The following is a 16,089-nucleotide window of genomic DNA, read 5'->3' as shown; positions in this document are numbered from 1 at the left end:
ATAATGGTTAGAGCGCCACCTAGTGGGACGACTATACTCATGGTTGAACCAAATGAAATGTTAACTGGTGGTTAAATGCATGAATTCCATCAATGTGACATCAGATCGGACGTGCTGGTTTCAGGTGTTGGGCATGGCTCGACACGCCGGGGGTGCGAGGGCCCTCATAACGCTGCTTGCAGCTTTAATTATTATTATTATTATTATTCACCCCAAACAAGGGCCTTTTTGAGGGCCTAAACATGCTCAAAAACTCATGAAATTTTGCACACATGCCAGGTCTGGTGAAAAATTTTGTATTTTAATGGTTTTACATATGAGCACTGGGAAATGGCTCTACAGCGCCACCTATGCCTTGTTAAATGCAGCCCTACGACCACATCGTTTGAGCTACATGTATGAAATTTGGCACACATGTGTATCATGCCAAGACGAACAAAAAAGTCTGTGGGCCCATTGACGCAAACCCAACAGGAAGTCCGCCATTTGGAAGAGAAGGTGACATTTTGGCTCTAATTTTGCCATTTCCATGCCTCGAACTTTTGCGAACTCCTCCTTGGGGTTTCATTTCATAACCTTCAAATTTGGACAGTGTCAACTACACCCTTGTGCCATGTTAAATTGCGGAGCTTTTGAGTTTTCACAATACTATGAGGCCGTGGCGCCATGGCGAATTTCGATGACTCGCCATGAAAATCTTATTGCCTCTCATTTTGTCATACATTTTCTGACCTTGACCAAAGTGAACACATATGATAAGGCTCCACCCCTGAACATATTTCAACTGCCATATTTGACATCAAGGACAGCGCCACCTAGTGGGAACAGGAAATGTCATGTTTTACACTTTGGGGTACAGTATAGTGATGGGTGACATCTGCAGCCTCAAATTTCTCCAGAAAAGCCTTAAGGAGTTGGTCTTGGGTTACAGTGAAAACTGTGACTTTTCGCAAAAGGGTGTGACCCCAGCAGCATGGCGAACTTTGATGTCACGCCATGAAGAAACAAATTAGTATAACTCAATGAAATCCAGTCTGATTAGTACCAGACTTTACAGGCATGATGTCACACCCGCCCTGAACAGATTGATGTGCCCATTGTCGGAAATACGGACAGCGCCACCCAGTGGCAACAGGAAATGTCATGGCTTTAATTTTGTTGTACTGATTTTCACAGGTTGATCGTGGCCACCTCAAAAGCGGTGAATATCACCATCAGTCCCTCGTGATGCTTCAGTGCAAAAATTGTGACTTTAAACTGAACGGCGCACCCTGGTGGCAACGCGGTTCACCATGAAAGATGAAGTGGCTTTTGAGGGTCTTGGCAAGTTTATAGAGGCTTGAAATTTGGCACACACCTCCAATGTGACGAAGGCTTTGTTGTCATGTGATCATTTTCATTGAATATCGCAAAATGGCTCCACAGCGCCCCCTACAAAATTTCAAAACCACAGCCCCAGCTCTGTGTTTTATGTATGAGTCTGAAACCTGGTAAGATTATAGGAGATATCAAGATGTACAAAAAAGTCTCTTGGTGCAATATCCCAAATCCAACAGGAAGTCAGCCATTTTAAAATTAATGTGTAATTTTGGCAACATTTTGCCCTCTTTCCAGGCACCGTTCTTTGACGAACTCCTCCAAGGGATTTCATCATATTGAACCAATCTCCAGTGTGTGGAATCTAAAGACCTTTGTGATGTTAAATTGCGAAGCTTTTTACGTTCAGGGAAACGGGGTGGTCATGGCGGCATGTGGAGTTTCAGTCACTCGCCAAAAAGCAGTAATCTGCTGTCACTCAAAATCAAAATGTCCAATATGTCCCAAAGGTCGCAGGCGTGATGAGACTCGAGCTCGGAAATGTTTGTTATGCCATTTGTCAGTAATGGTTAGAGCGCCACCTAGTGGGACGACTATAATCATGATTGAATGAGATGAAATGTTAGCTGGTGGTTGAATGCAAGAATTTCATCAATGTGACATCAGATCGGAGGTGCTGGTTGTAGGTGTTGGGCGTAGCTCGACACGCCAGGGTGCGAGGGCCCTCATAACGCTGCTTGCAGCTTTAATTATTATTATTATTCAGGCGAAACAAGGGCCTTTTTGAGGGCCTAAACATGCTCAAAAACTCATGAAATTTTGCACACATGCCAGGTCTGGTGAAAAATTTTGTATTTTAATGGTTTTACATATGAGCACTGGGAAATGGCTCTAGAGCGCCACCTATGCCTTGTTAAATGCAGCCCTACGACCACATCGTTTGAGCTACATGTATGAAATTTGGCACACATGTGTATCATGCCAAGACGAACAAAAAAGTCTGTGGGCCCATTGACGCAAACCCAACAGGAAGTCCGCCATTTGGAAGAGAAGGTGACATTTTGGCTCTAATTTTGCCATTTCCATGCCTCGAACTTTTGCGAACTCCTCCTTGGGGTTTCATTTCATAACCTTCAAATTTGGACAGTGTCAACTACACCCTTGTGCCATGTTAAATTGCGGAGCTTTTGAGTTTTCACAATACTATGAGGCCGTGGCGCCATGGCGAATTTCGATGACTCACCATGAAAATCTTATTGCCTGTCATTTTGTCATACATTTTCTGACCTTGACCAAAGTGAACACATATGATAAGGCTCCACCCCTGAACATATTTCAACTGCCATATTTGACATCAAGGACAGCGCCACCTAGTGGGAACAGGAAATGTCATGTTTTACACTTTGGGGTACAGTATAGTGATGGGTGACATCTGCAGCCTCAAATTTCTCAAGGAAAGCCTTAAGGAGTTGGTCTTGGGTTACAGTGAAAACTGTGAGTTTTCGCGAAAGGGTGTGACCCCAGCAGCATGGCGAACTTTGATGTCACGCCATGAAGAAACAAATTAGTATAACTCAATGAAATCCAGTCTGATCAGTACCAGACTTTACAGGCATGATGTCACACCCGCCCTGAACAGATTGATGTGCCCATTGTCGGAAATACGGACAGCGCCACCCAGTGGCAACAGGAAATGTCATGGCTTTAATTTTGTTGTACTGATTTTCACAGGTTGATCGTGGCCACCTCAAAAGCGGTGAATATCACCATCAGTCCCTCGTGATGCTTCAGTGCAAAAATTGTGACTTTAAACTGAACGGCGCACCCTGGTGGCAACGCGGTTCACCATGAAAGATGAAGTGGCTTTTGAGGGTCTTGGCAAGTTTATAGAGGCTTGAAATTTGGCACACACCTCCAATGTGACGAAGGCTTTGTTGTCATGTGATCATTTTCATTGAATATCGCAAAATGGCTCCACAGCGCCCCCTACAAAATTTCAAAACCACAGCCCCAGCTCTGTGTTTTATGTATGAGTCTGAAACCTGGTAAGATTATAGGAGATATCAAGATGTACAAAAAAGTCTCTTGGTGCAATATCCCAAATCCAACAGGAAGTCAGCCATTTTAAAATTAATGTGTAATTTTGGCAACATTTTGCCCTCTTTCCAGGCACCGTTCTTTGACGAACTCCTCCAAGGGATTTCATCATATTGAACCAATCTCCAGTGTGTGGAATCTAAAGACCTTTGTGATGTTAAATTGCGAAGCTTTTTACGTTCAGGGAAACGGGGTGGTCATGGCGGCATGTGGAGTTTCAGTCACTCGCCAAAAAGCAGTAATCTGCTGTCACTCAAAATCAAAATGTCCAATATGTCCCAAAGGTCGCAGGCGTGATGAGACTCGAGCTCGGAAATGTTTGTTATGCCATTTGTCAGTAATGGTTAGAGCGCCACCTAGTGGGACGACTATAATCATGATTGAATGAGATGAAATGTTAGCTGGTGGTTGAATGCAAGAATTTCATCAATGTGACATCAGATCGGAGGTGCTGGTTGTAGGTGTTGGGCGTAGCTCGACACGCCAGGGTGCGAGGGCCCTCATAACGCTGCTTGCAGCTTTAATTATTATTATTATTCAGGCGAAACAAGGGCCTTTTTGAGGGCCTAAACATGCTCAAAAACTCATGAAATTTTGCACACATGCCAGGTCTGGTGAAAAATTTTGTATTTTAATGGTTTTACATATGAGCACTGGGAAATGGCTCTAGAGCGCCACCTATGCCTTGTTAAATGCAGCCCTACGACCACATCGTTTGAGCTACATGTATGAAATTTGGCACACATGTGTATCATGCCAAGACGAACAAAAAAGTCTGTGGGCCCATTGACGCAAACCCAACAGGAAGTCCGCCATTTGGAAGAGAAGGTGACATTTTGGCTCTAATTTTGCCATTTCCATGCCTCGAACTTTTGCGAACTCCTCCTTGGGGTTTCATTTCATAACCTTCAAATTTGGACAGTGTCAACTACACCCTTGTGCCATGTTAAATTGCGGAGCTTTTGAGTTTTCACAATACTATGAGGCCGTGGCGCCATGGCGAATTTCGATGACTCACCATGAAAATCTTATTGCCTGTCATTTTGTCATACATTTTCTGACCTTGACCAAAGTGAACACATATGATAAGGCTCCACCCCTGAACATATTTCAACTGCCATATTTGACATCAAGGACAGCGCCACCTAGTGGGAACAGGAAATGTCATGTTTTACACTTTGGGGTACAGTATAGTGATGGGTGACATCTGCAGCCTCAAATTTCTCAAGGAAAGCCTTAAGGAGTTGGTCTTGGGTTACAGTGAAAACTGTGAGTTTTCGCGAAAGGGTGTGACCCCAGCAGCATGGCGAACTTTGATGTCACGCCATGAAGAAACAAATTAGTATAACTCAATGAAATCCAGTCTGATCAGTACCAGACTTTACAGGCATGATGTCAGACCCGCCCTGAACAGATTGATGTGCCCATTGTCGGAAATACGGACAGCGCCACCTAGTGGCAACAGGAAATGTCATGGCTTTAACTTTGTTGTACTGATTTTCACAGGTTGATCGTGGCCACCTCAAAAGCGGTGAATATCACCATCAGTCCCTCGTGATGCTTCAGTGCAAAAATTGTGACTTTAAACTGAACGGCGCACCCTGGTGGCAACGCGGTTCACCATGAAAGATGAAGTGGCTTTTGAGGGGCTTGGAAAGTTTATAGAGGCTTGAAATTTGGCACACACCTCCAAATGGATGTAGGCTTTGTTGTCATGTGATCATTTTCATTGAATAGCGCGAAATTGCTCCACAGCGCCCCCTACAATATTTCAAAACAACAGCCCCTGCTCTGTGTTTCATCTATGAGTCTGAAACCTGGTAAGCTTATGGAAAATATCAAGATGTACAAAAAAGTCTCTTGGAGCAATATCCCAAATCCAACGGGAAGTCAGCCATTTTAGAATTAATGTGTAATTTTGGCGACATTTTCCCCTCTTTTCAGGCTTCATACTTTGACGAACTCCTCCAAGGGATTTCATCATATTGAACCATTCTCCAGTGTGTGGAATCTAAAGACCTTTGTGATGTTAAATTGCGAAGCTTTTTACGTTCAAGGAAACGGGGTGGTCATGGCGGCACGTGGAGTTTCAATCACTGGCCAAAAAGCAGTAATATGCTGTCACTCAAAGACACAAAGTCCAATCTCTCCCAAAGGTCGCAGGCGTGATGAGACTCGAGCTCGGAAATGTTTGTTATGCCCTTTGTCTATAATGGTTAGAGCGCCACCTAGTGGGACGACTATACTCATGGTTGAACCAAATGAAATGTTAACTGGTGGTTAAATGCATGAATTCCATCAATGTGACATCAGATCGGACGTGCTGGTTTCAGGTGTTGGGCATGGCTCGACGCGCCGGGGGTGCGAGGGCCCTCATAACGCTGCTTGCAGCTTTAATTATTATTATTATTATTCACCCCAAACAAGGGCCTTTTTGAGGGCCTAAACATGCTCAAAAACTCATGAAATTTTGCACACATGCCAGGTTTGGTGAAAAATTTTGTATTTTAATGGTTTTACATATGAGCACTGGGAAATGGCTCTACAGCGCCACCTATGCCTTGTTAAATGCAGCCCTACGACCACATCGTTTGAGCTACATGTATGAAATTTGGCACACATGTGTATCATGCCAAGACGAACAAAAAAGTCTGGGGGCCCATTGACGCAAACCCAACAGGAAGTCCGCCATTTGGAAGAGAAGGTGACATTTTGGCTCTAATTTTGCCATTTCCATGCCTCGAACTTTAACGAACTCCTCCTTGGGATTTGGTCCTATAAACTTCAAATTTGGACAGTGTCAACTACACCCTTGTGCCATGTTAAATTGCGGAGCTTTTGAGTTTTCACAATACTATGAGGCCGTGGCGCCATGGCGAATTTCGATGACTCGCCATGAAAATCTTATTGCCTCTCATTTTGTCATACATTTTCTGACCTTGACCAAAGTGAACACATATGATAAGGCTCCACCCCTGAACATATTTCAACTGCCATATTTGACCTCAAGGACAGCGCCACCTAGTGGGAACAGGAAATGTTATGTTTTACACTTTGGGGTACAGTATAGTGATGGGTGACATCTGCAGCCTCAAATTTCTCCAGAAAAGCCTTAAGGAGTTGGTCTTGGGTTACAGTGAAAACTGTGAGTTTTCGCGAAAGGGTGTGACCCCAGCAGCATGGCGAACTTTGATGTCACGCCATGAAGAAACAAATTAGTATAACTCAATGAAATCCAGTCTGATCAGTACCAGACTTTACAGGCATGATGTCAGACCCGCCCTGAACAGATTGATGTGCCCATTGTCGGAAATACGGACAGCGCCACCTAGTGGCAACAGGAAATGTCATGGCTTTAATTTTGTTGTACTGATTTTCACAGGTTCATCTTGGCCACCTCAAAAGCGGTGAATATCACCATCAGTCCCTCGTGATGCTTCAGTGCAAAAATTGTGACTTTAAACTGAACGCCGCACCCTGGTGGCAACGCTGTTCAACATGAAAGATGAAGTGGCTTTTGAGGGTCTTGGCAAGTTTATAGAGGCTTGAAATTTGGCACACACCTCCAAATGGATGAAGGCTTTGTTGGCATGTGATCATTTTCATTGAATAGCGCGAAATTGCTCCACAGCGCCCCCTACAAAATTTCAAAACCACAGCCCCTGCTCTGTGTTCTATGTATGATTCTGAAACTTGGTAAGCTTATAGGAGATATCAAGATGTACAAAAAAGTCTCTTGGTGCAATATCCCAAATCCAACAGGAAGTCAGCCATTTTTAAAATTAATGTGTAATTTTGGCAACATTTTCCCCTCTTTCCAGGCACCGTTCTTTGACGAACTCCTCCAAGGGATTTCATCATATTGAACCAATCTCCAGTGTGTGGAATCTAAAGACCTTTGTGATGTTAAATTGCGAAGCTTTTTACGTTCAGTGAAACGGGGTGGTTATGGCGGCACGTGGAGTTTGAATCACTCACCAAAAAGCAGTAATCTGCTGTCACTCAAAAACACAATGTCCAATCTCTCCCAAACGTCTCAGGTGTGATGAGACTCGAGCTCGGAAATGTTTGGTATGCCATTTGTCGGTAATAGTTAGAGCGCCACCTATTGGGACGACTATAATCATGGTTCAATGAGATGAAATGTTAGCTGGTGGTTAAATGCATGAATTCCATCAATGTGACATCACATCGGACGTGCTGGTTTTAGGTGTTGGGCGTGGCTCGACGCGCCGGGGGTGCGAGGGCCCTCATAACGCTGCTTGCAGCTTTAATTAGGGCCCGAGCACTGATAGTGCGAAGGCCCTATTGTAATTGCTCTGTTTATTATTATTAGGGCCCGAGCACTGACAGTGCGAAGGCCCTATTGTAATTGCTCTGTTTATTATTATTATTATTATTATTATTATTATTTCGGCAAATGAATTGGCCGTTTGAGGGCCTAAACATGCTCGAAAACTCATGAAATTTTGCACACGCGTCAGGTCTGGTGAAAATTTACGTATTTTAATGTTCTCAGACATGGCCAGGGAAAATTAGCTCAGTAGCGCCACCTAGAAAAATGAAAAACGCGAGCCCCCGGTATGGGTATGACCTACATGTTTGAAAGTCGGTACACCTATATAACGTTCAGAGTCGAACAAAAAAGTCTATTATGGCAATGTCCTAAACCCAACAGGAAGTCCGCCATTTTGGATTGAAGGTGACATTTTGGGTCTGATTTTACCGTTTCCATGCCTTGTACTTTAACGAACTCGTCCTTGGGATTTGGTCCTATAAACTTCAAATTTGGACAGTGCAAACTACACCCTTGTGCCATGTTAAATTGCGGAGCTTTTGAGTTTTCACAATACTATGAGGCCGTGGCGCCATGGCGAATTTTGATGACTCGCCATGAAAATCTTATTGCCTCTCATTCTGTCATACATGTTCCGATCTGGACCAAAGAGCACACATATGATAAGGCTCCACCCCTGAACATATTTCAACTGCCATATTTGACATCAAGGACAGCGCCACCTAGTGGGAACAGGAAATGTCATGTTTTACACTTTGGGGTACAGTATAGTGATGGGTGACATCTGCAGCCTCAAATTTCTCCAGGAAAGCCTTAAGGAGTTGGTCTTGGGTTACAGTGAAAACTGTGAGTTTTCGCGAAAGGGTGTGACCCCAGCAGCATGGCGAACTTTGATGTCACGCCATGAAGAAACAAATTAGTATAACTCAATGAAATCCAGTCTGATCAGTACCAGACTTTACAGTCATGATGTCAGACCCGCACTGAACAGATTGATGTGCCCATTGTCGGAAATACGGACAGCGCCACCTAGTGGCAGCAGGAAATGTCATGGCTTTAATTTTGTTGTACTGATTTTCACAGGTTCATCGTGGCCACCTCAAAAGCGGTGAATATCACCATCAGTCCCTCGTGATGCTTCAGTGCAAAAATTGTGACTTTAAACTGAACGGCGCACCCTGGTGACAACGCGGTCCACCATGAAAGATGAAGTGGCTTTTGAGGGTCTTGGCAAGTTTATAGAGGCTTGAAATTTAGCACACACCTCCAAATGGATGAAGGCTTTGTTGTCATGTGAGCATTTTCATTGAATATCCCAAAATGGCTCCACAGCGCCCCCTACAAAATTTCAAAACCACAGCCCCTGCTCTGTGTTTTATGTATGTGTCTGAAACCTGGTAAGCTTATAGGAAATATCAAGATGTACAAAAAAGTCTCTTGGAGCAATATCCCAAATCCAACAGGAAGTCAGCCATTTTAAAATTAATGTGCAATTTTGGCAACATTTTGCCCTCTTTCCAGGCACCATTCTTTGACGAACTCCTCCAAGGGATTTCATCAGATTGAACCAATCTCCAGTGTGTGGAATCTAAAGACCTTTGTGATGTTAAATTGCGAAGGTTTTTACGTTCAGGGAAACGGGGTTGTCATGGCGGCACGTGGAGTTTCAATCACTCGCCAAAAAGCAGTAATCTGCTGTCACTCAAAATCAAAATGTCCAAACTCTCCCAAAGGTCGCAGGCGTGATGAGACTCGAGCTCGGAAATGTTTGTTATGCCATTTGTGCATAAGGGTTAGAGCGCCACCTAGTGGAACGACTAACAAATCATGAATGAATGAGTTGAAATGTTAGCTGGTGGTTAAATGCATGAATTCCATCAATGTGACATGAGATCGGACGTGCTGGTTTTAGGTGTTGGGCGTGGCTCGACGCGCCGGGGGTGCGAGGGCCCTCATAACGCTGCTTGTTATTATTATTATTATTATTTCGGCAAATGAATTGGCCGTTTGAGGGCCTAAACATGCTCGAAAACTCATGAAATTTTGCACACGCGTCAGGTCTGGTGAAAATTTACGTATTTTAATGTTCTCAGACATGGCCAGGGAAAATTAGCTCAGTAGCGCCACCTAGAAAAATGAAAAACGCGAGCCCCCGGTATGGGTATGACCTACATGTTTGAAAGTCGGTACACCTATATAATGTTCAGAGTCGAACAAAAAAGTCTATTATGGCAATGTCCTAAACCCAACAGGAAGTCCGCCATTTTGGATTGAAGGTGACATTTTGGCTCTGATTTTACCATTTCCATGCCTCGAACTTTGACGAACTCCTCCTTGGGGTTTGATTTCATAACCTTCATATTTGGTCAGTGCCAACTACACCCTTGTGCCATGTTAAATTGCGGAGCTTTTGAGTTTTCACAATACTATGAGGCCGTGGCGCCATGGCGAATTTCGATGACTCGCCATGAAAATCTTATTGCCTCTCATTTTGTCATACATGTTCTGATCTGGACCAAAGAGCACACATATGATAAGGCTCCACCCCTGAACATATTTCAACTGCCATATTTGACATCAAGGACAGCGCCACCTAGTGGGAACAGGAAATGTCATGTTTTACACTTTGGGGTACAGTATAGTGATGGGTGACACCTGCAGCCTCAAATTTCTCCAGGAAAGCCTTAAGGAGTTGGTCTTGGGTTACAGTGAAAACTGTGACTTTTCGCAAAAGGGTGTGACCCCAGCGGCATGGCGAACTTTGATGTCACGCCATGAAGAAACAAATTAGTATAACTCAATGAAATCCAGTCTGATCAGTACCAGACTTTACAGGCATGATGTCAGACCCACCCTGAACAGATTGATGTGCCCATTGTCAGGAATATGAAGAGCGCCACCTAGTGGCAACAGGAAATGTTATGTCTTACACTTTGTTGTACTGATTTTCACAGGTTCATTGTGGCCACCTCAAAAGCGATGAATATCACCATCAGTCCTTCTTGATGCTGCAGTGCGAAAATTGTGACTTTAAACTGAACGGCGCACCCTGGTGGCAACGCTGTTCACCATGAAAAATGAAGTGGCTTTTAAGGGGCTTGGAAAGTTTATAGAGGCTTGAAATTTGGCGCACACCTCCAATGTGCATAAGGCTTTGTTGTTATGTGATCATTTTCATTGAATAGCGCAAAATGGCTCCACAGCGCCCCCTACAAAATTTCAAAACAACAGCCCCTGCTCTGTGTTTCATCTATGAGTCTGAAACCTGGTAAGCTTATGGAAAATATCAAGATGTACAAAAAAGTCTCTTGGAGCAATATCCCAAATCCAACAGGAAGTCAGCCATTTTAAAATTAATGTGTAATTTTGGCGACATTTTCCCCTCTTTTCAGGCTTCATACTTTGACGAACTCCTCCAAGGGATTTCATCATATTGAACCATTCTCCAGTGTGTGGAATCTAAAGACCTTTGTGATGTTAAATTGCGAAGCTTTTTACGTTCAAGGAAACGGGGTGGTCATGGCGGCACGTGGAGTTTCAATCACTCGCCAAAAAGCAGTAATATGCTGTCACTCAAAGACACAAAGTCCAATCTCTCCCAAAGGTCACAGGCGTGATGAGACTCGAGCTCGGAAATGTTTGTTATGCCCTTTGTCTATAATGGTTAGAGAGCCACCTAGTGGGACGACTATACTCATGGTTGAACCAAATGAAATGTTAACTGGTGGTTAAATGCATGAATTCCATCAATGTGACATCAGATCGGACATGCTGGTTTCAGGTGTTGGGCGTGGCTCGACACGCCGGGGGTGCGAGGGCCCTCATAACGCTGCTTGCAGCTTTAATTAGGGCCCGAGCACTGACAGTGCGAAGGCCCTATTGTAATTGCTCTGTTTATTAGGGCCCGAGCACTGACAGTGCGAAGGCCCTATTGTAATTGCTCTGTTTATTAGGGCCCGAGCACTGACAGTGCGAAGGCCCTATTGTAATTGCTCTGTTTATTATTATTATTATTATTATTATTATTATTTCGGCAAATGAATTGGCCGTTTGAGGGCCTAAACATGCTCGAAAACTCATGAAATTTTGCACACGCGTCAGGTCTGGTGAAAATTTACGTATTTTAATGTTCTCAGACATGGCCAGGGAAAATTAGCTCAGTAGCGCCACCTAGAAAAATGAAAAACGCGAGCCCCCGGTATGGGTATGACCTACATGTTTGAAAGTTGGTACACCTATATAACGTTCAGAGTCGAACAAAAAAGTCTATTATGGCAATGTCCTAAACCCAACAGGAAGTCAGCCATTTTGGATTGAAGGTGACATTTTGGGTCTGATTTTACCGTTTCCATGCCTTGTACTTTAACGAACTCCTCCTTGGGATTTGGTCGTATAAGCTTCAAATTTGGACAGTGTCAACTACACCCTTGTGCCATGTTAAATTGCGGAGCTTTTGAGTTTTCACAATACTATGAGGCCGTGGCGCCATGGCGAATTTTGATGACTCGCCATGAAAATCTTATTGCCTCTCATTCTGTCATACATGTTCCGATCTGGACCAAAGAGCACACATATGATAAGGCTCCACCCCTGAACATATTTCAACTGCCATATTTGACATCAAGGACAGCGCCACCTAGTGGGAACAGGAAATGTCATGTTTTACACTTTGGGGTACAGTATAGTGATGGGTGACATCTGCAGCCTCAAATTTCTCCAGGAAAGCCTTAAGGAGTTGGTCTTGGGTTACAGTGAAAACTGTGACTTTTCGCAAAAGGGTGTGACCCCAGCAGCATGGCGAACTTTGATGTCACGCCATGAAGAAACAAATTAGTATAACTCAATGAAATCCAGTCTGATCAGTACCAGACTTTACAGGCATGATGTCAGACCCGCCCTGAACAGATTGATGTGCCCATTGTCGGGAATACGGACAGCGCCACCTAGTGGCAACAGGAAATGTCATGGCTTTAATTTTGTTGTACTGATTTTCACAGGTTCATCGTGGCCACCTCAAAAGCGGTGAATATCACCATCAGTCCCTCGTGATGCTTCAGTGCAAAAATTGTGACTTTAAACTGAACGGCGCACCCTGGTGGCAACGCTGTTCACCATGAAAGATGAAGTGGCTTTTGAGGGTCTTGGCAAGTTTATAGAGGCTTGAAATTGGCACACACCTCCAAATGGATGAAGGCTTTGTTGGCATGTGATCATTTTCATTGAATAGCGCGAAATGGCTCCACAGCGCCCCCTACAAAATTTCAAAACCACAGCCCCTGCTCTGTGTTCTATGTATGATTCTGAAACCTGGTAAGCTTATAGGAGATATCAAGATGTACAAAAAAGTCTCTTGGTGCAATATCCCAAATCCAACAGGAAGTCAGCCATTTTAAAATGAATGTGCAATTTTGGCAACATCTTCCCCTCTTTCCAGGCACCGTTCTTTGACGAACTCCTCCAAGGGATTTCATTATATTGAACCAATCTCCAGTGTGTGGAATCTAAAGACCTTTGTGATGTTAAATTGCGAACGTTTTTACGTTCAGGGAAACGGGTGGTCATGGCGGCACGTGGAGTTTCAGTCACTCGCCAAAAAGCAGTAATCTGCTGTCACTCAAAATCAAAATGTCCAATATGTCCCAAAGGTCGCAGGCGTGATGAGACTCGAGCTGGGAAATGTTTGTTATGCCATTTGTCAGTAATGGTTAGAGCGCCACCTAGTGGGACGACTATAATCATGATTGAATGAGATGAAATGTTAGCTGGTGGTTGAATGCATGAATTTCATCAATGTGACATCAGATCGGACGTGCTGGTTGTAGGTGTTGGGCGTAGCTCGACGCGATGGGGTGCGAGGGCCCTCATAACGCTGCTTGCAGCTTTAATTATTATTATTATTATTATTTCGGCAAATGAATCGGCCTTTTGAGGGCCTAAACATGCTCGAAAACTCTGGAAATTTTGCGCACGCGTCAGGTCTGGTGAAAATTTACGTATTTTAATGGTTTTACATATGAGCACTGGGAAATGGCTCTAGAGCGCCACCTATGCCTTGTTAAATGCAGCCCTACGACCACATCGTTTCAGCTACATGTATGAAATTTGGCACACATGTGTATCATGCCAAGACGAACAAAAAAGTCTGTGGGCCCATTGACGCAAACCCAACAGGAAGTCCGCCATTTTGGATTGAAGGTGACATTTTGGCTCTGATTTTACCGTTTCCATGCCTTGTACTTTAACGAACTCCTCCTTGGGATTTGGTCGTATAAGCTTCAAATTTGGACAGTGTCAACTACACCCTTGTGCCATGTTAAATTGCGGAGCTTTTGAGTTTTCACAATACTATGAGGCCGTGGCGCCATGGCGAATTTCGATGACTCGCCATGAAAATCTTATTGCCTCTCATTCTGTCATACATGTTCCAATCTGGACCAAAGAGCACACATATGATAAGGCTCCACCCCTGAACATATTTCAACTGCCATATTTGACCTCAAGGACAGCGCCACCTAGTGGGAACAGGAAATGTCATGTTTTACACTTTGGGGTACAGTATAGTGAAGGGTGACATCTGCAGCCTCAAATTTCTCCAGGAAAGCCTTAAGGAGTTGGTCTTGGGTAACAGTGAAAACTGTGAGTTTTCGCGAAAGGGTGTGACCCCAGCAGCATGGCGAACTTTGATGTCACGCCATGAAGAAACAAATTAGTATAACTCAATGAAATCCAGTCTGATCAGTACCAGACTTTACAGGCATGATGTCAGACCCGCCCTGAACAGATTGATGTGCCCATTGTCGGAAATACGGACAGCGCCACCTAGTGGCAACAGGAAATGTCATGGCTTTAATTTTGTTGTACTGATTTTCACAGGTTCATCTTGGCCACCTCAAAAGCGGTGAATATCACCATCAGTCCCTCGTGATGCTTCAGTGCAAAAATTGTGAGTTTAAACTGAACGGCGCACCCTGGTGGCAACGCTGTTCAACATGAAAGATGAAGTGGCTTTTGAGGGTCTTGGCAAGTTTATAGAGGCTTGAAATTTGGCACACACCTCCAAATGGATGAAGGCTTTGTTGGCATGTGATCATTTTCATTGAATAGCGCGAAATTGCTCCACAGCGCCCCCTACAAAATTTCAAAACCACAGCCCCTGCTCTGTGTTTTATGTATGAATCTGAAACCTGGTAGGCTTATAGGAGATATCAAGATGTACAAAAAAGTCTCTTGGAGCAATATCCCAAATCCAACAGGAAGTCAGCCATTTTAAAATTAATGTGTAATTTTGGCAACATTTTCCCCTCTTTTCAGGCTTCATACTTTGACGAACTCCTCCAAGGGATTTCATCATATTGAACCATTCTCCAGTGTGTGGAATCTAAAGACCTTTGTGATGTTAAATTGCGAAGCTTTTTACGTTCAAGGAAACGGGGTGGTCATGGCGGCACGTGGAGTTTCAATCACTCGCCAAAAAGCAGTAATATGCTGTCACTCAAAGACACAAAGTCCAATCTCTCCCAAAGGTCACAGGCGTGATGAGACTCGAGCTCGGAAATGTTTGTTATGCCCTTTGTCTATAATGGTTAGAGAGCCACCTAGTGGGACGACTATACTCATGGTTGAACCAAATGAAATGTTAACTGGTGGTTAAATGCATGAATTCCATCAATGTGACATCAGATCGGACATGCTGGTTTCAGGTGTTGGGCATGGCTCGACACGCCGGGGGTGCGAGGGCCCTCATAACGCTGCTTGCAGCTTTAATTATTATTATTATTATTATTATTATTTCGGCAAATGAATTGGCCGTTTGAGGGCCTAAACATGCTCGAAAACTCATGAAATTTTGCACACGCGTCAGGTCTGGTGAAAATTTACGTATTTTAATGTTGTCAGACATGGCCAGGGAAAATTAGCTCAGTAGCGCCACCTAGAAAATTGAAAAACGCGAGCCCCCGGTATGGGTATGGCCTACAAGTTTGAAAGTCGGTACACCGTTATAACGTTCAGAGTCGAACAAAAAAGTCTATTATGGCAATATCCTAAACCCAACAGGAAGTCCGCCATTTTGGATTGAAGGTGACATTTTGGGTCTGATTTTAACGTTTCCATGCCTTGTACTTTAACGAACTCCTCCTTGGGATTTGGTCCTATAAACTTCAAATTTGGACAGTGTCAACTACACCCTTGTGCCATGTTAAATTGCGGAGCTTTTGAGTTTTCACAATACTATGAGGCCGTGGCGCCATGGCGAATTTCGATGACTCGCCATGAAAATCTTATTGCCTCTCATTTTGTCATAGATTTTCTGACCTTGACCAAAGTGAACACATATGATAAGGCTCCACCCCTGAACATATTTCAACTGCCATATTTGA

The sequence above is a fragment of the Rhamphochromis longiceps genome, linkage group LG6 (assembly GCF_057381845.1).
Source record: "Rhamphochromis longiceps isolate RC_006_pf linkage group LG6, R_longiceps_female_GT1.1, whole genome shotgun sequence".
NCBI classification, from domain to species: Eukaryota; Metazoa; Chordata; class Actinopteri; order Cichliformes; family Cichlidae; genus Rhamphochromis; species Rhamphochromis longiceps.
Note: the sequence above shows the minus strand (reverse complement) of the source record.